This window comes from Anolis carolinensis, chromosome 3 (assembly GCF_035594765.1).
Source record: "Anolis carolinensis isolate JA03-04 chromosome 3, rAnoCar3.1.pri, whole genome shotgun sequence".
In the NCBI taxonomy this organism is placed as follows: Eukaryota; Metazoa; Chordata; class Lepidosauria; order Squamata; family Dactyloidae; genus Anolis; species Anolis carolinensis.
Window position 1 is genome coordinate 124,603,736 of NC_085843.1, and position 25,689 is coordinate 124,629,424.

General features: G+C 41.4%; 1 protein-coding gene across 3 annotated transcripts in view; it reads left to right on the top strand.

Annotated features, from left to right (window-relative positions):
• fgf14 (fibroblast growth factor 14) overlaps nucleotides 1–25,689 on the top strand; it is a 395,947-nt gene that overhangs the window by 317,771 nt on the left and 52,487 nt on the right. The window lies entirely within an intron of this gene.

A 25,689-nucleotide genomic window follows, 5' to 3' on the forward strand; every position in this document is an offset into this window, starting at 1 on the left:
TAAATGCAATATCCTCAATATATACAAATCAAAGGGCAAATCTGGTAATAAATGGTGTTCAAACTAAAAACTTCTTGCTAGAAAAGGGTACTAGACAAGGATGCCCGCTATCACCACTAATTTTTATATTCGCTTTGGAAATTTTGCTTAAAAAAATAAGGGATGATCAAGCTTTGAAAGGATTAAGGATTGATAAACAAGACTTTAAAACAAGAGTATTTGCTGATGATGTTATTTGTATTATTGAAAACCCAAGGGAAACTATAACCAAGTGGATCTTAAAAATTGAGGAATTTGGGAACTTAGCAGGCTTTAAACTTAACAAAAAGATTACTATGATGTTAACTAAGAATATTTATTTATTTATTTATTTTTTCTTCGTGTACTCTGTGAATGCACACTAATGGAGAAGCTGCGCCTGCGCAGGTTCCGACGGAAACTCTTCCAAGCTGAAGTTCAAATTTTGGCGGTAACCACGCCCCCCCTTCCCAAGGGGCATATAAGGCAGCCCCAGGCGCCCGCTCTCCAGTTCCTTTTTTTCCGCCGCAAGGTTCACTTCGGACTCTTCGCATGTCTACTACTCGTTTCAAACGCTGCATGCAGTGCGCTGCTAAAATTCCTGATTCAGACGGCCATGCCAAGTGCCTCTTCTGTCTTGGCGAGGCTCATGTGGTCGGTACCTGCCGCTTCTGCCTAGCTCTCATGGCTCAGGCCAGAAAGAACAGAGCCGCTAGGCTCAGAGCGGCGCTCTACGAAAGATCTCTCGCGCCAGAACCGACTCCGTCGACGTCGGGTACGTCGTCGTCTTCAGCTCTGAGAGCAATGTCGGCGCCACCAGCTAAGCCTCCGACAGCTAAAGCCTCCTCGGTCTCGTCCAGGGCGTCCAGGACCTCCAGGGCCGCTAAACCGGTCAAGCCACCGTGTACTGTGACGACGGCTACCGTGTCGACCCGCTCCGGAAAGGTGGGGCCTTCCTCGACGTCGAGCTCTCTGGCTTCGGTGACCTCAATCCGCTCTCGTATCGGCTCCCCTCCGTCCTCCTCTGCTATTAAAATAGCCTTTAAGAGGGCTCACGAGGAGTCTCGTCGAGCGCAATCTGACTCAGCTGTGGTTCCTCCCACACCAGGCAAATCCTTGAGGGTTGCATCCAAGCAACCGCCGACAAAAAAACGGCTGACTCAGCGCTCCTCTTCCTCGGCTTCCTCAAGGAGAGACCCGCCGTCCTCCTCGGCAACCTCCTCGAGAAGGTCTTCTCCAATTGTGCCAGCCCAGAGGCCTAGAGATGTTTCTCAATCTCCATTGCACCCCCTGTCTGACGAGGAGCTGCAGGACTCACCCCACCACTCTACCCAAACGGTGGTCAGGGTGCCGGTGCCGGAGCCTCTTGCGCCGCCTCACTCTTCGCGCCAACAGCTCTTCCCTCCCACCTCGACACCGGAGCGTGGCAGACAAACGGCTCGCCTGGCTCGAGCAGCCCAGGCCTCAGCCTCTAAAGATCCTCGGCTCCCGGCCCTCTCTTCCCGTGAGGCCATGCCTCCCCCCGAGACTGTGCTTTCTTCTCCCCCTCAGTCCTCCCAAGGGGCTGAGGAGGAAGATGTTGACATTGACCACCCAGACTCTGTCCTCTCGGCTTCGGTAGTCTCTCTCGGACTCGACCTCTCTCCTCCTCACGATGCGTATGAGGCGGACCCGCCTTCTCCTACTGACAATATTCGTGCTTTCTCTGATCAAATGGTCAGAATGGCCAACGCCCTGGGTTTGGAGATCAAGCAGACTTCCAAAGCAGTGTCTGATCCAGTTTTCAAAAGGGTGCAGGCCCAAGCTCCGCCGGCCATGCTACTCCCTTTCCTGCCTTATCTCTTGGACGTTATCCAGGCCTCCTGGAAAACCCCTTCCTCCATTCCTCCGACCTCGAAGAGGATCGAGACTTGGTACCGTATCGATGACGATACCTTGGAGTGGCTGAAACACCACCCCGACCCCAACTCCCTGGTCGTCAAGGCCTCCCAATCCTCAGGTCGTCAGTCGAACACTCCGGCCGACAGAGAAGGGAAGCGCTTCGACGCTGTGGGTCGAAAGCTTTACTCCGGAGCCCTTTTACTTTGCCGGATGGCAAACTATGGAGCCTGCATGGGTGCCTACCAGCAGATTATCTGGGAGAAGGCACAGCCCTTCTTCGCTAAACTGTCAGACGAAGACCGCTCCGTCCTTACCACCCTCCAACAGGAGGCTGACTCGCTTGCCCACCATCAAATCCAGATGGCGAAACATACCGGGGACACGGCGGGCAAGATGATTGCTCACGCGATCGCCATCCGTCGCCACGCCTGGCTGAGGTCGTCAGGTCTCTCCTCATCTTCCAGACAGGTCATTGAGGACCTCCCCTTTGATGCACTCGGACTATTTAACTCCGGTACTGATGACAAACTCAAGTCTAATCATGACTTTAAAATTCTTGCGTCTAAATGTGGCGACCAACCGCAGCCACAGCGCACCCGCTGGTTCCCTCACCGCTTCCGTCGCTTCCCGCCGCAATCTTTCCGGCACCAATCTTTCAAGCGCCCCTCGGGCTCAAGCAATCAAAGCCATCACCAACCCGTCGGGGACCTCATCTGCAAAAGCAACGGGGTCGAACCACCCCCGCTCCTCCGCAGGCTAACCGGCGTACCTGACGCCATCCCCTTTTGCCAAAGCTCCTCGTCTGCTACCGATGTAGAGCCCACGCTGCCTCGAACCTCCTGTGCCTTCGCCGACCGCCTGGCCCCCTTTTACAATCAATGGGAGTCCATCACTTCAGATGCTTGGGTTCTTCGCATTGTCCAAGAGGGCTACGCCTTAGAGTTCACAGAGCTCCCACCTACAGGTCACATTCCCTCTTCAACTCCTTCTCCAGAGATACTGGCCGAAATCGATGCCCTCCTGGCCAAAGGGGCCATCCGTCCCTCTCCTCCCGAACTGGATCCTCAAAGTTTCTTCTCCAGATACTTTACAGTCCCGAAAAGGGGGGGCGGGCTACGCCCCATTCTGGACCTAAGGGCCCTCAATATCTTCATTCGCCCTTACAAATTCAGGATGGTCTCTATTGCCTCTATTCTCCCGATGCTGCAGCTGGGAGACTACTTTGCCTCCATAGACTTACGAGACGCCTACTTCCACGTGGCGATACGGGAGGCTCACAGACGTTTCCTCTGTTTCAAAGTCCTCAACCAAACCTACCAATTTACCGTTTTACCCTTCAGTCTTGTCACGGCTCCAAGGGTCTTTACCAAGGTCGTCGCCGCCGTAGCGGCCCACCTCAGGCTGCATGGCATCACGGTCTTTCCTTATCTGGACGACTGGCTTCTGGTCGGGCCCGACCCTGTTCTTCTCGAGAGCCACGTCTCCTTCACGCTGCGTCTCCTAAAATCTCTCGGCCTTCAACTCAATGCCGAGAAGTCAAATCTCTCCCCGTCGACCAAAATCCGATTCATCGGAGCTCTCTTCGACTCCGTCACAGAGACTGTCTCGCTACCGCTCGACAGATTCCTAGCTCTCCGCCACCAGATCGCCCTATGTCGATCCGCCCGGAGGGTCCGAGCCCGTGCCATTCAAGTCCTTCTAGGCCATATGGCCTCCACGGTTCTCACGACCCCCTTCGCCAGACTGCATCTTCGGGTTCTACAAAGGTGGTTTATAGACACTTTCAAGCCGCTCTACCACCACAACTCCAAGTACTTGTCGATACCGTCAAACGTCCGCCAGTCCCTCTCATGGTGGACGTCTCACCGGAACGTGTGCAGGGGCCTTCCATTTCATCCAACCCTACCTTCAATAACCATAACCACGGACTCCTCCACCTACGCTTGGGGAGCCCACATGAGCGGTCTGACGGTCCAAGATCTTTGGTCCCCATCCGAGAGGACCAACCACATAAACTTTCTCGAGCTTCTCGCCATCCTCAAAGCCCTGAAAGCTTTCTCCCGCCTCATCTGCCACAAATCCATCCTCATTCAATCGGACAATCTGGTAGCAGTATTCTACATCAACAAACAGGGCGGTACGGGTTTGAGAAAGTTGATGCACCTCTCCTCCCGCCTCTGGTTTTGGTGCATAGTCCACGACGTCCAGGTCTCCGCGATTCACCTTCCGGGTGCCCAAAACGACTTGGCAGATGCCCTCAGCAGGATGACATCCTCCTCTCACGAGTGGAAGCTCGATCCCGAGATCCTCCACAATCTGTTCCTCGACTGGGGGCGACCTACTCTGGACCTTTTTGCCTCCCCCCAGAACGCTCAGCTACCCCGCTATGGAGCGAGGCTTCCCCCGAACTCCTCTCCCGGCTGCCTAGGGGACGCCTTTCTGCTGGACTGGTCAGCGGAGATGCTTTATCTTTTTCCCCCTATTCCCCTCATACCGAAAGTCCTCGAAAGACTCCTCTCGATCTCGGTCACAGCGATTCTCATAGCTCCGGCCTGGCCCCGCCAACCGTGGTATCCAGCCCTTCTTCGTCTCTCCAGAGGAACGTTTCGCCCTCTGCCTCCCTCGCTGCACCTTCTCTCGAGAGAGGACGGTCAAATTCTTCACCCGGACCTTCCTTCTCTTCATCTCACTGCGTGGAGGATTCTTACCTAACCTCCCTTCCGCAAAACCTACAAGATGTTCTTCGGGCAGCCCATAAGCCGTCTACAACCAAAGATTATACCTACAAACTTTCTCGCTTTCACGCCTTCCTTCGATCCCGTAATATCGACTCCTTTCCAACCTCGGTATCGGTGGTCCTCGACTTCCTTATGACTCTCGTCGAGAGGAAACTCTCTCTCGCTTCTATTAAGGCTTACCTCGCAGCTCTTTCCTGGTCTTTTCAACGCCATGGTCAGCCGTCTCTCTTCTCTCACCACTTGATCAAAACATTTCTTCGAGGCTACAACAACATCTGCCCACTGTCGCTACCACCTACGCCGGGCTGGAACCTCGAACTCGTACTCTCTCAACTCACTTCTGCTCCCTTCGAACCACTAGCCTCAACTGATCTCCGCTTGCTTTCGTGGAAGCTGGCCTTTCTAGTGGCAATCACTTTGGCACGACGGCCATCTGAGCTTGCTGCTCTCAGGGTCGATGAGCCTTACCTACGTTTCCACCACGACCGTGCTGTCCTTCGCCCGGACATTACCTTTCTCCCTAAGGTAGTGTCAGCTTTCCACCTCAATCAGGACATTGTTCTACGAGCTTTCTTCTCTAACCCCTCCTCTCCTCTCGAGCGAAAACTGCACCTTCTCGACGTTCGCAGGGTGCTCCTCTTCTACAAGGACCTTACCAAGGGCATCCATAAGACTCAGAGACTCTTTGTCGCCTATGCCCCGGACAAGTTGGGTAATCCCATCTCCTCCCAAAGGTTGTCCCATTGGATTGCTCAGGCCATTGAGTTGGCTTACGAGCTGGCCAAACGCCCTCCCCCTCCATCCATCCGTCCGAGATCAACGAGGGGCCTCTCGGCTTCGACCGCCTTCCTCAGAGGTATTCCGCTTGACTCCATCTGTAAAGCGGCAATCTGGTCGAACCCACTTACGTTTGTCTCTCACTACAGGCTAGACAATAAAGCCCTAAAAGACTCGGCCTTCGCAAGATCAGTACTCTCATCTTGCCTATCCTGACTCTCAAACGTCCTTCTTCTCCCTATACTCACCCGCAGGTGACTCTCTATACCTCTCCTTCAAGTTATGGGCCAGTTTTTCTCCCCATACCTACCTCTGGGGATATGTTTTTTCCCTGATTGTGTTGGGCAGTTGCTCTGTTGCTCTGTAACACTTTATTGACCCTGACGGGTGTGTCAAGTTGTGTGATGTTTTCCCCTCTTCCCTTGGGAGAGCGTTTATATGCACTATACACAATTTCTGTGTTTCTATTACGTTTATTCAGTATTTCCTAATATGTTCTGTTTTCTTGTACTATGCTCATGCTGGCATTGCACTGGTCCTTTCGGACAACTTATTGCACTGGTCTCTTGGGACTGTTATCTCAATGTGTCCTAATAAACTTATGTTTGGACATTCACTGGTTGTCGAGTTTGCCTTGTCCCACCATCCGGGACCTTAGCGTGTCAGTCTCCATTAGTGTGCATTCACAGAGTACATGAAGAAAAAGGACAGGTTGCTTACCTGTAACCATGTTTCTTCGAGTGTACTCTGTGAATTCACACAAACCCGCCCTTCCTTCCCCTCTGGCAAACCTCTCCCTTTCTCGTTGCCTTGGCGGCGTAGGAACTGGAGAGCGGGCGCCTGGGGCTGCCTTATATGCCCCTTGGGAAGGGGGGCGTGGTTACCGCCAAAATTTGAACTTCAGCTTGGAAGAGTTTCCATCGGAACCTGCGCAGGCACAGCTTCTCCATTAGTGTGAATTCACAGAGTACACTCGAAGAAACATGGTTACAGGTAAGCAACCTGTCCTTATTTGCGACATTTATATACCGCCCTTCTCACCCCGAAGGGGACTCAGGGCGGTTTACAAGTATATATACATACAATATATTATATTATACAACTATATCGCAATATTATTAGTAATATTGCATGTAATATAAATATACAATTATAATAGTGAATTATAATTATTATTACATTGTATTACATTATAATATTATTATTAATATTACATGTATATACAATGTATTATAATATTAGTATAGTATAATATTATTATATATCATTATATCATTAAATTGATACAGGAGACATGGTGGAAAGATGTCTTCCCGGCCCCGCCTTCTTCATTCTGCTCCAGATATAAAACTAGCATAGCATGTTATTGCAGATAGGGGCCTCTAGCTGATGTAAAGAGACGAGATGGAACTGTCTTCATGGCTCCTTCTTAGCTCTGTCACCTGAGCGTCAGTTGGAGATGGTGGGAGGGGCCTCAGCTGATGTAAAAAGACAAGATGGAACTGTCTTCATGGCTCCCTCTTAGCTCTGGCACCCGAGCGTCAGTTGGAGATGGTGGGAGGGGCCTCAGCTGATGTAAAAAGACAAGATGGAACTGTCCTCATGGCTCCCTCTTAGCTCTGGCACCTGAGCGTCAGTTGGAGATGGTGGGAGGGGCCTCAGCTGATGTAAAAAGACAAGATGGAACTGTCTTCATGGCTCCCTCTTAGCTCTGGCACCCGAGCGTCAGTTGGAGATGGTGGGAGGGGCCTCAGCTGATGTAAAAAGACAAGATGGAACTGTCTTCATGGCTCTCTCTTAGCTTTGAATATATCCAAAAAGAATCAAGAACAACTACAACAGATATCAGAAATAAATGTTGTAGGGAAAATTAAATATTTGGGTATATGGATTACGCCAAGAAATCTACATCTAATAGTTAAAAATAACTATTTGGAGAAATGGAAAGAGATAAAAAAAGGAATTAGAAAATTGGAGACATCTACATCTCTCTCTTTTGGGAAGAATAGCTGCAGTCAAAATAAATCTCCTCCCTAAATTACTATTTTTGTTTCAAAATTTACCAATAATAAGAAATATGAAATTGTTCAATGATTGTAAGAAAGAAATAATGAAGTTTATCTGGAAAGATAAGAGACCGAGAATAACATTTGCAATTACGATTGATTTGGAGAAAAGGGGAGGATTTGGTCTCCTGGACATGAGGATATATTATGAATCATGTGTTCTATTATGGATAAAAGAGTGGGAAAACCTCAATATAAAAATTTTAACCTTAGAGGGGTTTGATTTACATAAAGATTGGCACTCCTACCTGTGATACGGGAGGTCAAAATTGGAAAAAAAATTGGTAATCACTTTATTCGATCTGCGCTCATAAAAATTTGGAATAAATATACAAGTTATTTATATATTAAGACCCCAATGTGGATTTCCCCTTTGGAAGCAAATCACAGGAGACTTTTGGGATGAGTAAATTGGCCTAGCTATAAGGACATTTTAGTTAAAATAAACAATATATTTCAAGTAAAACCCCAAGAAGAAATATCTCAACAATTCAAACAGGTTTCATGGTTCTAATATAGACAAATTAAGGAATACTTTAAGGAAGATACAAAAATTGGATTTACAGAGAAAAACGAATTTTGGGACAATATACTGGAGACAGAAAAGAAAACAATATCAAAAATCTACGAAAAGTTAATAGGCTGGGCAACTGAAACAGAAGAGATTAAAAATTGAATGATTAAATGGGCAAGCAACATTGGAAGAACAATAAATCTGAATGAATGGGAACAGATATGGACTAAACATTTAAAATATACATATGCAGCAGATTTAAAAGAAAACTGGCTCAAGATGCTGCATCGTTGGTATATTACACCAAAAAAATTGGGGATAATGTATAAAAATGTAGATAAAAATTGTAGGAAATGCAAAAAGCAAGAAGGGTCATATTATCATTCATGGCGGACCTGTGAAAAAACAGAGAAATATTGGAGAATGGTTCATAGCGAATGCAAAAAATATTACAGATTGACTTCCCAATGAAACCAGAAATCTATTTGCTAGGAATATTCGACTTTCAGCTCTTTAAGGATCCCCCCAAAAAATTAACTGTTCACTTTTTTTGCTACGGCAGCTAGAATGGCTTTTGCAAAATTTTGGAAACAAGAATTAATTCCAACAAAGACACAATGGTTAGACAAAATTTTGGAAATAAAGAATATGGATAAACTAACTTTTTTACTAAAACAGAGTAATGGTAAAGGCATAAAAATGACCTATTGGTCAATCTTTGAAGATTATATAAACGTGAGTAAATAAAACATTTTCGAAATATAACAGGAGTGTTAAGAAGAGAAGGAAAAAACTGGAACAATACTATTGGGTAATTTTTATCAAACTAAACGGGGTTATGGATTTATACCCAAACCATCAAGGGCACAAGGAGGAAGAACGGAAGTCAAAGATTTTTTTTTTCTTTTTCTTTGTGGATCAGGATGAACTATGGATGTGGGTATTTTCTTCTTCTTCTTCTTCTTCTTCTTCTTCTTCTTCTTCTTCTTCTTCTTCTTCTTCTTCTTCTTCTTCTTCTTCTTCTTGATCTATACTATCTTTTCACTCACCTTTCCTATCGAAAAAAATGTTCTCACACTTTCACTGTATTTATTATCTGAAACTTCAATAAAAATTATATTTAAAAGGGGGGGTAGGGAGGGGGTGGCTTAAAGGAAAGGGGCTGTCTAGACTGACCCTGCACAAAACTATACACAAAATGCTAATTCCCTCTAACTAAACGGAGGCTGAAGTAGGGGAAACAATGAGGGTTCTCACAGAGGCACGACAACACCACAACATAAACACAGATGATGGTAAATCTGGATTAAATGCACCCCACTTTTTAAAAAACACACTTCTCCCATGATTTGCTTTGGTTCACTTCATCATCATACAGTTGGAATCTGAGAAAAGACAAGGTCTTGCACAACTGTCTGTTTTACATAAACATTTAAAAAGATGGGAACTTCTGTACAAGACATGGAAGAAGAAACTGCCTTCGTTATACGTTTTAAAATAATGGTAATCTAATCTCATGCTTCAGGAGTAAGATAATTGCCAAAGGGACTGGGAAGCAATGTCTCTCCTGCTAAGCAGCATTTCATATTTCAGAAGGTACATTATAGATTTTCTTTTTCTTCTGCTGGAGCCCTGAGCAAGAACTCCAAACATACCTTGATGGATCTGTGGCTTGATCTGGTTTGGCAATTGTTTGATTCTTGACTCTTCTTCTTCAGAAGTTCTTATAACATATATTGAACTTTTGTACCTCATTGGACCAGTTACATAAGCACACCCACACACTTCATAATGTAATTTATTCTCCTCCATTTGGTTTGGTTGTGGCTGTGATTGAAAATACTCCTAACTTTGAGACTTTTGCTATGAGGCATTCATCTGCCAGAAAAGGAAGCACGATGAGTCTACTGGAAAAGACAGCATGGATCGTTACTTAATATTAAGTCACAGTTTGGAAGAGAGTTACCATGAAGATCTTTTCTTTATGGTATATAGACAAGTATTCATTAAAATATTTATTTCCCCCCTATATTGTAGAATCTCAGAGTGACATAGGATTAAAATAAATATAAAACAATTTAAAAGAATGTAAAAGCATACTGAACAATTTAACAAGTTGAGAGAGTTTAAAAACCATGTGTTTCTACAGATTTGATGAAATAATTTGGTTCCAAAGACTAATATAAAGCCATTTTTTTTATCTTGGTGCAAGGATAAAGACAGTCCTCAAATGGGATTGTATTCCATGACGAGGGTGCCCATATAGATCCCACTTACGGGACACAAAAGTGGACTTCTCCAGGAGACCTCAGCTCTCTGGTAGGCTTATATAAAGAGACACTCCTTTAATGATTGAGTCCTTAAACCCCATTTAGTGATTGAAACATCACCCAGTGTCCTAATTTGAGACTGGAACTGTAGTTTCCTTAAAACCAATGTGATGTGTTTCCATACAATGGGTGGTTATGTGCAAAGGAGTTACAATTTCGGGGTGCTGCAGAAGTAGGACCCAAGACTGCCCTACTTTATCTACTCTGATATACAATATCGGGATTCAGCATCCAACTTCTATTGCCATCAGAAAGTAACTTTATTCAAATATTAAACTGTGTGGGAGATAGTATTGAAGCCAATAGTACCTCACAGCTTAATCCTCATACAGCTGAACAGAAAATAGGTGTTTTTAGGGTGCTGTAGATGTTAGGAAGATGTTTATTATTTTCCCCCAGTTAAGATCGTTGGTCTGCAGCTTAAAAAACCAGTTGTCTCATGAAAACCTCAGCAATTCAGTGTGTTCTATCCTTCCTTTCCTTCAGTTTTGTTATCCACCTCCACTTTCACCTGTATTATAGCAATAATTGTATGGTTTTAGTATGAGAACTGACAGAGATTGAGGACAAGGAATGGGTGTCAGAAGCAGAAGGGATGTCCAAGTTCATACCTAGTAACCATTTGTGGAGTTTGTTTCCAAAAGGTATTAAATCCAACAAAATTGAAAATTGAGGTATAGGTGGCATCACATTGCTGGCTAGGAGTATTATGTACAGATCAAAACTATCAAAATGTATCAAATCACTTTGGTACAGGGTTTGAAAAATTGCATTTTATAGCAAAAGAACGCATATCCTCAGTACATATTTTTGATTCCTTGTAACATTTGTTCAGATGGATTTGGAACCTTTGGGAAACAAACTCCACATTTGAGAAAAGTAGATAAGCTTACCACTCGCTCTCCTCAGAAGTAAAAGACATAAGAAAGTTCTCCAGGTGGCATCTGTATTTAGTGCAGAAATGTTTACTTTTTGGATGCATACTTAATAGTCAGTGGTTTTTGCTTTTCAATTAAAAGAAGGACTTTCTGTTATTTCTTCAGAGCAAACATGATCAATATTCAAAAAGCACAATCTGTTCTGAAGTCAGTTGGTTTGTTTTTCTTTATTTGACTGCAGTTCCCTCAGTGAGTTCTGCATTGTCACATCAAGATTCAGGCCATTGGCTATATTCATGGACTTCAGGAAAAAAACAGAGATAAGGAAGAAAGACCTGTTTCTGAAAGGATTTCAAATGATATTCAAATTTACCCAAACACATGCCCACACATCATGTTGATCTGTTATTAAATGATCTATGTTATGTAGTGTAGTGAAGTGATGTTTTACTGCCAGGCAGATGAATTTTGAGGTATTTGTTTGTGGCCAAATGTTGATTACTGTCTAGTGGAGTGAAAGAGTACAAAAATAGCCATATTGAATCCCTTTCCAGCCCAAGGAATTATATGACTAGGAATGGAGATTTTATCTAATTGCTAGCCCATGGATAAGGGTCAGTAGAATTTGTCTGGAGTCTCATTTCTATCACTGGTTGTGATGGGATGGTGGATTCTCTCAACAAAAGGGCTCAAAGTTTCTTTCAAATGTAAAATCTATTGTATCATTTGCCCTCAATAAAGTTTATACCCTGAATAAAGCTTATGGTACAACACTTTAAGTACTTTTAGAGTGGCCAGTAATGACACCCAGCTCTGAAATTAGACATATAGTACTTCTTCAAGTCAGCGTATTTGCCCTATTGTCACAATTTCTTATTTCTTTTTGGTTCTACTAGATGGTTGCTTCTATGTCATTGGCCTGGTCAGTTAAATCTACATTTCAGTCTAGGTCAAAGGAGCTAACCAAAATGTTGAATCTAGAGAATAGAGGGAATACGATTGGGCTCCTGTCTCATCTGGCCTGAAATCTAGCATGGATTTGCTCATCTCAGTGGCAACACGTGTCACCAACCTTGTGTTTGGAATAGGACAAAGATATGTGAAAGCAAATGCCTGAGGATTATCATAATGCCGAACTGTAGGAACCCAGCTCAGTGAGAATTAAACCCAGGTAAACATGCATAAAATTGTAGCTCATCCGTATTTAGGTGTGGCAGAATCAATACAGTTAAGGAAGTTAACTGCCCAAATGTCCACTGATGCCTTACATGTCTAGATCTTTTCAATTAAAATTGCTGGGTCTGAATAGTTTGTAATTTTAGATTTTATAAAAATATTTTAATTACTAACATTAGGCAGAAATAAAGGGGGAAATTCCTTGAAAGTGCTTTGCAAATATTTATTGGATTTAGTTGGTCTTGTATGTTTGTTTTGTGTTGAAGTTCTTGAAAATATTGTAATTCTTTATATAATAAAATCAACACATTAAGTAATATTTTAGGGGGGAATCACACTCAGTGTCACTTTTGAATAAAATATGTTAAAAGAGCTTTGAAATGTATTTTGCACTTTAAGGTTATTTCCAATTTATATTGACTCTAAGCTGAATCTGCCTGGGGTTGTTCAGACGGGGCTTGTCTTTGCCTTCCATGATGCTGAGAGTGTGACTTGTCCAAGGCGATCCAGTGGGTTTTCCATGGCTGAGCAGGTATTTGAACTCTGTCCTCCAGTATTCTAGTCCAACACTCAAACCTCAGCACCATGATAGCTCCCTTAATTAATATGGGTTATTTAAACTGCACATGCAGAAAATAAAGAAAAGCCTTGGCTAAGATTGATTATGCCTTTGATTCTCCTCAATTAAAAAATAACTTCACTGATGTAAAATTAATAATGATATATAGGACAACAAAAATGAAACCAAAGGTTCCTTTGAAATTGTACAAAATAGTAAAAAAAATCGTGAATTAATGTATCATCTGACGTCATGAATGAATATTAGACCGCTTTCAGATAGCAGGGCCCCTGTTGGTGGCGCAGTGTGTTAAAGCGCTGAGCTGCTGAACTTGCAGACCGAAAGGTCCCAGGTTCAAATCCCGGGAGCAGAATGAGCACCCGCTGTTAGCCCCAGCTCCTGCCAACCTAGCAGTTCGAAAACATGCAAATGTGAGTAAATCAATAGGTACCGCTCTGGTGGGACCTTGGAGGTGTCTACTGACAACGCCGGCTTTTCGGCTTAGAAATGGAGATGAGCACCAACCCCCAGGGTCGGTCACGACTGGACTTAACGTCAGGGGAAAACCTTTACCTTTTTTACCTCCAGATAGCAATTTATTGTGGGAGGAAATGGGTTAAAGTAACCTGTTTTCTCCCTCATTGCTGTCTGGAGCTTTCTCACAGAGGACTGCCTCAGTTTGCAGGCATCTAAGGTAGGTTTTGGAGTAAAACAGGGCAGGGAGGGTGGCACTGCCACTCCCCATACCTCTCCCCCCCCCCCAAATACCTTCCTGGAAGATCCACACCTTTCCCAGGCATTTTTTTACCCAGAGTAAACCTGGATTTCCAGGCATTGTTTGACACCTCAGGCTAATCTGTTTTCTAGCCAGCTTTTTGGGGCTGTGTAGATAGGGCCTGATTCGAATTATTTCTGCTTCCATTCCTGTGATTTAGGTTAGCATGCTCTGGCCATGAACATAGTGATCCTATCTAATTAGAAGTTTCCGCTTCTAAAAAAAAGTTCAGTAAGTTTGTTTCCCAATTCTTCATTTTGTTCTGCAGGAACAATTTAGAAATGTGAAACAAACTTTTTTTTAAAAAATAGCAGTTTCTTCACAATTAAGTATCTCAGTTCAGAAGAGTAAAGAGAGTTTTAAAACCATCAAAAGGATTAGTTTTTATGGTTGAAAGGACTCATATTAATAAACGTATACACTATTCCCCTTTCTCCTTCTCTTCTCTCTTGATGAATTGGGATTAATAAGTTTTTTTTGTCTTCTTTTGCCTGAGGCACACTATAATAATGTCACATTGTAGGCTGAATTCAAATGTTTCTATATTTATGGTCCACATCTTTTTATATTTAAATAATAAGGTATTTTCATTTTTGAAAGGTGAGACATTGAATAAAGATGACGTTTAAACAATGGAGACTGTATTTCTTCAGCCTCTAGACCTTGCAACCAGCAACAAAGTTATTCAAAACCAGTGACTATTCAATACATTAATAAAGAATGACAAATATTTCATTTAATGCACAGCATTATTGATGGTCTGGTTCATGGTTAATGCTAACTACACTCAATAGGAATTAGACAGTGTCTAACTTTGCTACTAGGACTGATTGAAAAAATAGGAAGACTGAAGGAATTATATGCAAGACAGTCATAATCTTTCTTGTATGAGATGTTTTGAGAGTTTATGTCTGGCATAGAATGTGCTTTTCTTCACCTCTGTATTTTGCATTTCATATGCTGTGAACTTTTGATTGGTCATTGAAAGGTAAACACATGCCTAATTTGCCATTCTGATTGCTGAAATATATATCACAGGGGAAATTCCATTGTTAGATGGAAAAAATGTTATTTACAGTTACTCAACTTTTCCTTTAAAAATTGATTTTTCCGCCAGTCTGGTGTAAAACTATCTTACAATCTTAGGTAAAAGAGTTTAATATTGGAATTATTTAATAAGGAAATAGATATTATTTTTAAGAACTGGATTAGGTGGAGTTACCCCATAATATTGTATATTTTTCTTTAAAAACACCTCCTTCTCATCGTTGTTGTACCTCGTCCTCTTCCTCTTCTTCTTCTTTAGTTATTAAAATATTTACATTCCTAGCTGTATTCAGGAATCTCAGAGAAGCATATGATAAAATCAATTTAGACAATAAACCAATTTAAACTGTAAAATTTAAACTATAAACAGATACACTTAAAAAGACAAAAGTCTTTAATAACATAAACAGGACATTCACATGGGCAAATTTCGGTGGAGCTAATTGGACTGCAAAAGCTTTAATACAAAGCCATGTTTTTACTTAGTGCCATAATCACATTATTGGTCCGTTGTTAGTATTTTAAAACTACACAGTTCATATTTTTGAAATGAAAGCTGGCGAGATTTTGGGATTTTTGTTTTGTTTGCTGGCTTTTATGAGTCACATCCTCTGGGTGCATTTTGTCAGTGAATTTTAACCTTTATATCCCAGTGCCACTGATCTCATGTGACCGAGAGCAAAGGTTGTTCTTTGCCTTTACTACCTCAGGGGATATAGAGGTAAAAAAGGGCAAATCTTCCCCTCCCTTTAATAAAAAATATCTGTTAGATTTTATACATAAAAAGGAATTGCATCTTTCCTTTGATAATTTTGGCTTGAGGGGGGAAATACATGTTTACTATTTTTCTTGTTTGACCAAGTGACATGGGAATGTGTTATATGTACAATGAAAAGGGGCAGTAATGAAGAATAATTTTCCAAATTTGAATATTAAGTGCCTTTGACTGTGTTTGAAGCCCCAGTCTTTTAGAAACAACCTACTGCTGAGACTCTGCTAGCAACCTTCCCAAATCCTCACACCCTTGACCCATATAGAAGTCAGTATTTCACACTTGCCCAGATTACAATTTATATAGCTAAGGAATGTAATGAGCAATTCTTGTAGTGCTAAAAAATGTTCAAGGTGTTTTCTTCCTGGCAATGGAAGTAAAGAAACTTATGCTGTATCTTGTGTAGCTGGAAGGTTTATACGACCTTCAAAGAAAAGGGGGTAAAGTGTAATGTTAATTCTTGATACAAGTACAAAGGCTGGACTCTTGCTGTCACTCATGGGCCAGAATTCTGCCGTGTCCTTTATTTTAACATAGTTTTGCATTTGAGCTAAACGTCCTTCCCATCTCATTGGCAAAAATAACATGCTATTAAAGCTTAGATGAAACTGAATTCATTCCCTAATGTTAATTTATTAAATAAGTTGCATAGCAGCACACACCTTCTTTCATTTTCATAAATGTTACGTGCACTGCCCCTGTGGCTTTTATCTCCAGGAGGCTACAATTGCTATAAGATTTCTAGAAAAGTCATTATAATTTCAATCAGAAATCTGTAGTGATTTGGATGATGAGATGGCTTGGCTGCCTTGCATCATGCCGGGGAATTTTTACCAATTTTGAAATGATCTGGATACATAGAGAACCAGAGTAGTCACAGTTGATTTTTAATGTAACCTCAATTGAGGCATTTGGCAGAAATTACCAATGAACAGAAGCTCTTTCATTTGTCCCTGGAAATTAGATGTATTTTCCTTCCAAAAAGAAGAGCCTACCAAGTTTGGGTTCTTCCCAACATTCTCACAATTTAGCAGCTTTCAAAGAGGAAGTCTATAATGAATCAGGCTGCAATCCTATAATACCTGGAAGTATGCCCTACTGTACAGGTATATATAGCTACATAAGTACCGTATATACTCGAGTATAAGCCAACCCGAATATAAGCCGAGGCTCCTAATTTTACCACAAAAAACTGGGAAAACATTGACTCCAGTATAAGCCAAGGTTTGTAAATTTCAGAAATAAAAATAGATACCAATAAAATTTTGAGGCATCAATAGGTTAAATGTTTTTGAATATTTACATAAAGCTCAAATTTAATATAAGACTGTCCAACTCTGATCAAATCATTATTCTCATCTTCTTCAATGTAAATGTGCTTTTGTATCCTTTTAATAATAATAGAGTAAAATAATACATGTTATAATAATAATAAAAATAAATAATATAGAAAATAATACAAGTCATAATAAATAGAGTAAAATAATTAATGCAATAATAATAATAATAAGATCATAGTGAAATAATAAATGTATTATAATTAATAATAAAAATAGAGTCAAATAAATGTAATAGTAGCAACAATAATAGAGAAAAATAATAAATGTAATAATACCAATAATAATAGAGAAAAATAATAAATATACCATATATTCTCGAATATAAGCTGACCCAAATATAAGCCAACCAGGACCCTCACCCGAGTATAAGCCGAGGGGGGCTTTTTCAGTCTTAAAAAAAGGGCTGATAAACTATGCTTATACTTGAGTATATACAGTATATAGGAATATACTGTTTGACACCACAATCCACACACACACACATATTTATATTATTTGCCAGAATTACAGAGGAAATATTAGTACTTTTAGAGCACTAATATTTCGTCTCAATATAATTGGAGATTTCTGATAATTAAGCTTTAAGTCTGGGAAGCAATATTGTTCAATCCAAGAAGCAATGATCACATGCAATTGCTGCCTTTGGGATAAGAAAGAAGGTTGACATAGTCACAGTAAGAATGCCTCCTTTTCTTCTTTTTCTGAGTTGCTGATTGACTGATTTGTTTGAAGCACTTGCAATATTTTTTACCCCTGATAAGCAACTAATAGTTGTCCTATTTTAATCCAATTGGGTATAAAGGGCTGGTGATTCGTGCTCTGCCCAACAAATCATGTTAGCATGATAGACAAGGGGCTTTTAAACTTCCTTCCATCCAACCTGAATATAAGCAGAAGGTTCAGCAGGGATGGACTGCATCTATGGACTCTCATTTGTCCACATCTGCACTCCTACATTAGAACAAACAGAGACAGAAGATCCTCTGTTGGTGTTCTGTGTATAGTAGACAGATGTTGAAGAGACATTTGCCTCTTTCTTAGGTTTACATGTTAAGGGTGTTCTTGAGAATAGGGAGCACCCTGAAGGCAATAAAGGAACCTGCCCCGCCCCCCCAGCATTAATCTTTATAGCAGTGAAGGAAACACTCCAAATGTTCTTAGGGAACCATCAACCCCTGGTGCTCCTGCCTCACCTCCTCACCAGACAGGAGGGAGAATTTCTCCATCCCACCATTCACCTCTCGGCATGGAATGTTTTGACGTAGCCGAACTCCACCCTAACCTATAAAAAAATCCTCTAAGTGGACCATAAACCCTCCACAACGAGGGCTTATTCCTATAAGATTTCTCAGTTCCGGGCTTTTCTTTGATCCCGAAATGTTACTGCCTTCCTGCCCTCGATACCGACGGTCCTGGACTTCTTACTTACCTTAGCAGACCAAGAACTCTTGTGGGCCTCCATGAAATCTTACTTGGCTGCTTTATCGTGAGCCTTCCAGCAGCATGACCAACCATCCCTCTTCTCTCACCACTTAACAAAAACATTCCTAAGAGGGTACACCAACCGTCATCTGCTGATCCAACCTCTGATGCTGGGATGGAGCCTCGAGCTTGATCTCACTCAGCTCTCTGCTCCGCCGTTTGAACTGCTGACATCAACTGATCTTCACCTCCTTTCCTGGAAAGTGGCCTTCCTCATCTCCATCACCTCAGCCCGTAGGCCATCAGAGCTGACAGCTCTCAGGTTTGACAAACCCTACCTACCTCAAAACAGACATCACCTTCTTACCCAAGGTGGTCTCCACTTTCCATGTGAACCAGGACATTGTCCTCCTTTCTTTCTTTTAACGTTCATTGTCTCCCTTGCACATTAGGAGGGCTCTCCTCTTTTACAGAGACAGAACTAGGGGCACCAGAAAGACTCCCAGACTTTTTGTTTCCTATGCCTCGGATAAGATGGGGAACCCAATCTCGTCCCAAAGACTTTCCCGTTGGATTGCATCAGCGATAGAGCTCCCATACCAGCTCGCTTGCCATCCTCCACCGACCTCGGTCAACACAGGCTGTGGCAACATCAACAACATTCCTGAGGGGGATCCCTCTGGATTCCATTTGCAAGGCTGCTATATGGTCAACTCCCTTGACCTTCGTTTCCCATTACAGAATAGACTCTAGAACTCTTAGAGACTCTGCTTTCGGTAGATCAGTCCTCTCCTGCCTTGCATGATTTCATTCTCTCCTTTCTTTCCTCCGAAAGAAAAGCCAGAGACTCTGAATTCAAAGTTCCAACATGTTTATTGTTTGTTGTTCAAAGAAAAAAAAAGAAAGGGAAAAGGGAAACAAGACTTTATTCCTTTTTATCAGTTCTAACTTCATAGAGGTGTGCCTCAGAGGTGGTCATACATCTTCTACCTTCTCTACAACCCTGTTCGAACCCTCCATTGTTGGGACACTCATAAGTGTTAATGCACGCTACCTCCTCACCTGGTACTGGGTGGCCACGGTACTTTGGTTGCTACCATCTGATTCCTATATTTGTTGCACTTGGCCACTAACGTGGGCTTTTTCATTTGCACTTTCCCCGTTTTGAAATGTGCCTTAATAAATCATGTTTGAACACTGAACTTGTTGTCGGGTTTGCTATGTCCCACCAGCCTGCACCTTAGCTTGCTAGTCTCCACTAGTGTGCATTCACAGAGTACACGAAGAAAAAGGACAGTTTGCTTACCCATAACCATGTTTCTTCGAGGATACTCTGTGAATTCACACAATCCTCCCCTCTAGTAAACCTCTCCCTTTCTCGTTGCCTTTACGGCCTGGGAACCGGGGAGCATGCGCCCAGGGCTGCTTTTTATGCCCTGTGGGGAGGGGGGAGGGGTTACTGCCAAAATTCAAAATATTCAGCTTGGAAGAGTTTCTGTTGGAGCCTGCGCAGGTGCAGACATCTCCACTAGTGTGAATTCACAGAGTACCACTCGAAGAAACATGGTTACAAGTAGGCAACGTGTCCATCTGCAGGCTGTGTAAAGCTCTGATTTGATGGAGAAGTATTATTCCAAGCTAACCTCCTTAATATAATCTCTGGGTGCATGTTTCTTCTGTGATGGAACACCATGACGCAGAACAATGTTGTACTGGCATAATGTACCTTTGCACATGGTCATACCAATATTTGGTCTTGCAAATTAGAATTCAGTAATAAATTATTGCTTTTGTTGAGAACTGCTATAAAATCAGATTCTTCGACACACTGCAGCTTATTTTATATTCTATTTTGTTTATTTTGTGGATGTTGGTATGGTTTTTGGTCAGAGAAATTAAGAAGCAATGAGACTGAATGTGGGTGGTACTTCCCTTGTGAAAATCAAACAGGAGAAATCACGATGTAACATGTGTAAATGTGGATAGTTTTTCTCCTCCTTTCCTCCACGGTTTCTTTTCTCAGATTCTTTATGGTTTTCTAGACTGTGCCCTGGGCATTTGTCTTGGGAGTCATTTTCAATTATGAGGAAAGCAAACAGGATTGGCAACAGGAAAGCCTTGAAGCCTAAATGACAGTTTGGAAGCAACATAACAACTAGTGTTGCTCATGATAGATTTCAGAGCTTTTGGGGGAAAACACGTTGAGGAGTACATCGTTTCTACTTAACTAAATGCCGGTAAGAGATAGCAAACATTTAAAAGCAAGATCATATATGCTTCTTACCTGTGGGTCACAAGAAATGTTGGCAAATAAATGCACTCACAATTAATTGCAGTACTCATATCCAGAAAACACTTCGTGAACATCATTTATTCCTCCCTCCACATGTATATGTTTTGGAATTGCAACATAGCCAAAACTGTAGGCAGACTTTGCAGACGCCGAGACATATTTGTTCATAGAACTTTCTCTGAATGTCACAAATTGCTAATTAATTCTCACATTCTTATATGACATGAAGTATTGTAGTGAGTATAAGGACGTATGTCCCACACACCAGGTGCAATGTTGGAAATCTATCTTTGAAGTCTCATTAAATCTCAGAACCTGATACTTTTTAAACCTAGAACAGGTTTTAGGCATGTATGTATAGAGATCACATAATGAGGAACAGATAACCTTTAGTAGTTTTTTTGTTGTAGCACTTTTTTATTGGATCACTTTGGTTTCTGGCACTTCATAGGTGTGGGTGTCCGGTTTTCCTAGTTTTTCTAAAAAGTGTAGAAATGACCTGAAACTTGTATATGTAAATTCAAATCAAGAACGCTTAATTTATATTTTGTCATAACTGAGAACTACCTGGAAATTGAACTTTTGAATGACTGGCAGTAAAATTGTGCAGTTGTTTCATCAACACACAGGCATACACACATGTACACAGTAAAGTTAAGGTCATTTGATCTCACCTGTTGAGAGGGATCTCTCACCCACCACACATGCGTTATATCTATTACACAACATTTATAGTATTATAAAGGTGATGTCTTTCAACTTTGAGTCACCTTCAAAAAGAGATATAGCAGGGTATAAATTTGTTTTTGTTTTATTATGACACAGCAAACAAGATAGATATGCTGGATTTCATATCACAAAATCACAAGTCGAACACTTCCCAAGTGTCTAGGACTGTGTGATGTATTTTCGGATGATGCGCGCAGATCCCAGTAGGGTGGCCTTTTGCAGCTGGCAGATCGTAATTTTGTCAATGTCTATTGTTTCCAAATGCCGGCTGAGATCTTTTGGTACGGCACCCAATGTGCCCATCATCACCGGGACCACCTGCACTGGTTTCTGCCAGAGTCTTTGAAGTTCAATCTTGAGGTCCTGATAGCGGCTGAGTTTTTCCTGTTGTTTTTCGTCAATGCGACTGTCACCTGGGATGGCAACATCAATGATCCAAACCTTGTTCTTTTCCACAACTGTGATGTCTGGTGTGTTGTGTTCCAGAACTTTGTCAGTCTGGATTCGGAAGTCCCACAGTATTTTTGCGTGCTCATTTTCCAATACTTTTGCAGGTTTGTGATCCCACCAGTTCTTTGCTGCTGGCAGGTGGTACTTGAGGCATAAGTTCCAATGAATCATTTGGGCCACATAGTTGTGCCTCTGTTTGTAGTCTGTCTGTGCAATTTTCGTACAGCAGCTGAGGATATGATCAATGGTTTCGTCGGTTTCCTTGCACAGTCTGCATTTTGGGTCATCAGCTGATTTTTCGATCTTGGCCTTAATTGCATTTGTTCTGATGGCTTGCTCCTTGGCTGCAAGGACCAGGCCTTCTGTCTCCTTCTTCAGGGTCCCATTCGTGAGCCAGAGCCAGGTCTTCTCCTTATCAGCTTTTCCTTCAATTTTGTCAAGGAACTTTCCATGCAATGTTTTGTTGTGCCAGATGTCAGCTCTAGTTTGTAGTGTGGCTTTCTTGTACTGGTTTTTTTGTCTGCTGTGCTTTGAGGAGTTTCTGATTTTTGACTTCAATCAAAGCAGGTTCTTCACTTTGCTTTACATATTCTGCCAGGGCATGTTCTTCTTCTTTGACTGCTTGTTTTACTTGTAAGGGTCCTCTGCCCCCTGATCTTCTAGGCAGATACAGCCAGTCAACATCACTGCGAGGGTGCAGTGAATGATGAATGGTCATGAGTTTTCTTGTTTTTCTGTCCAAATTGTCCAGTTCCATCTGTGTCCAGTTTATGATGCCAGCAGTATATCTTATGACAGGTATGGCCCAGGTGTTTATGGCCTTGATGGTGTTGCCTCCATTGAGCTTGCTTTTGAGAATTTTTCTGACCCTTTGTGTGTATTCTTTGCTGACCACAGTTTTCACATGTTCATGCTTGATGTTGTCCAGCTGTAATACACCCAGATATTTATAGGCCTCTGGCTGGTGACATTTTATTGTTTGTCCATTAGGCATATTTATGCCCTCACTTTCAATGATTTTTCCCTTCTTCAATGCCACTGTCGAACATTTGTCCAAGCCAAACTCCATGCTGATATCAGTGCTAAAAATTCGGACAGTGTTAGTCAGAGACTGGATTTCAGTTTCCGTTTTTCCATACAGCTTCAGGTCATCCATGTACATCAGATGCGAAATTTTGTGAGAATTCTTAGATGTTTGATAGCCGAGATTTGTTTTTTGTAAGATTGTTGACAGGGGGATCATGGCAATAATGAAAAGCAGAGGGGACAATGAGTCTCCTTGGAAAATTCCTCTCCTGATGGTGACAAGTCCATAGCTTTCATTTCCAACAAACAGTTCAGTTTTCCAGTGCTCCATCATGTTTTCAATGAAGGTGCCAACGTTTTTACTAATCCCGATGGCGTCCAGGCACTTGATGATCCAGCTGTGTGGGAGTGAGTCAAAGGCCTTTTTGTAGTCAATCCACGTCATGTGAAGATTAGCTTTTCGGCTTTTACAGTTCTCCAGAATCATTTTGTCAATCAATAAGTGGTCTTTTGTGCCCCTGCTTTTCCGTTTGTTGCCTTTCTGTTCATCTGGCAAGATGTTTTTTTCTTCAAGATAGTCTTGAATTCTGTCAGCTATGATGCCAGTCAGTAGTTTAAACATAGTGGGCAGACATGTTATTGGCCTGTAGTTTCCTGGTGCTGCTCCTTTTGCTGGATCCTTTTGTATCAGGTAAGTTCTTCCAGTTGTTAGCCATTCACTGATACTTCCTTTCTGCAGCATCTCATTGAATTGTTGGGCCATTTTTCCATGTAAACTAATCAGATGTTTGAGCCAAAATCCATGAAGTTGATCACTACCAGGCGATGTCCAGTTCTTGACTTTTTGCACTCGTTTGCTGATCATTTCAGTTGTTATTTCCATCTGTTCCATTTTGTTCTGTGAGAATTTTCCTTCAAACTCCTTTATCCACCCAGCATTTTTGTTGTAGTTCTTCTTCTTCTTCTTCTTCTTCTTCTTCTTCTTCTTCTTATTATTATTATTATTATTATTATTATTATTATTATTATTATTATTTTAGTGTTCATTGTTTTCTGAAGCAATTAGTATGTGGAATTTATTAATATTAATTATTTTTGCATTAAAGAAGATATTTTGAAGAAATACTATTGGAAATCATAATCAGTCAGTGATTATGTGATGAATAAGGTGATGTCATGACATTAAGCTGGTCCAGTAAAGTAACAAAATGGTCTTTAAGCTCTTCCTTAATAAGGGATCATTCAATGCCCAAAGATGTCAAAATGAGAACAAATTTTGATTTCTCTCTATTTTTAGAGATTTTTTTAATGCTGCTGTGTGCCTTCAAGCTGTTTCTGATTTATTCTGACACTAAGGTAAACCTGCTACAGAGTTTCATCAGCAAGAGTTGCTCAAAAGCAGAGTTTCATTGCCTTCCTCTGAGGCTAAGTGTGACATACCCAAGGTCGTTCAAGGAGTTTCCATGACCAAGCAGGGATTTGAACCCTGATCTCCTGGTGTTCTAATTCAACACTCATATTGCTATACCATGCTGGCTTGTTTTTAGAAAATAAAAAATCTAAACATTTGAGTAAATTCCAGTTGAAGTGCATTCAATAGCACAGGAGAAATGCATTTGCTTTGCATAGTGAAGATGTGCTTGGATGTTCACTTGCTGTGCTAGGAAAACAACATAGCTGTATGATAAAACAATATAACAAAACAATTGATTTTGGCAGAAATCAGTATTGTAAATAGAGCTGTTGCAGGAGTGACAAATTGTATAGAGGCGCAATCTGTCTGCAGGCAGTTCACGTTACAGACTCAGCCATCTCAATCTGTTCTCATATCACAAACAATATGTGAAACCATTTCAAACTCAATAGAAACATGTTCGACTCCAAAACTATGTTTTTCAAGTACTTTTCATGTTCTAAGGGATACTTATTGAAATAAATGCAGCATTCAAATTCTAGTAACAAAATTCTGCTTTGCTGTTTTCTGGTAGTATATCAGTAGCTTACATTTTAAATTATTTTAGAATTCAGAAACATTTGTATTAGCTAATGTGCAGTTTAGTCATTTATTAAAGAAATTATCTTGTTAGTGTTAAAACATTAGACCTTGTAATTAATTAACTAAATTATTAAATTAAAAATATGTCAATTACTAAAAAGGGCTGGTAATGTATGTAAGTAATGTGTATCATTAATAATTATTCAAATACCATTTTACTGATACCTAGCAATTAAAATAATTAAATTTAACAGCATTGTTAGAAAAATGAATCACGAGTAAGAAATTAATTTAAAATAGTCTCAAAATTCTATTAATTGTGGACATAATTTTATATATTACATATGCCAGAGTGCCATCAACTTCACTAATAAATTCACAGGCGTATACAGTTTGTCAGGCTATCAGGCCTGGAGCCTTAAACAAGACAGCTGCTCTGTGGAATGGAAAAGGAAGAATGGGGCTATTGATGTTCCTGCGTTCTCTTAGTAGGTGTAACATTCAGTTCTTCTGTCACTTTGTGCTGTCCTTGGGCTTGTTTTCTTAATCTGTGCTTCTCTGTTTAAAAACCTCATTTGTTTCCTGCCATTGCCACTCATGCTCCCCCTTTCACATTAATTGGAACAGGAACATTTCATTTGTGTCTTGGTGATAAATAGATCACTCCAGAGGTGGTATTAGTAGCAAAAACATTTAAAGCAGTGCAGTGGCATTCATACAAAAAGGCTTACATGCATCCATAATTACAATGGAATAATTGCATTGCATGATTAGATCACAGTGCCAGTTTACAAAAGTAATCTCTTTCCCAGACCTTCCAACATGAAACTAGAATACATTTTGCCAATCAGAGCATGGTCAAGATGGCCACAGTTCTTCACAGATCATACAATCTAGGAGAA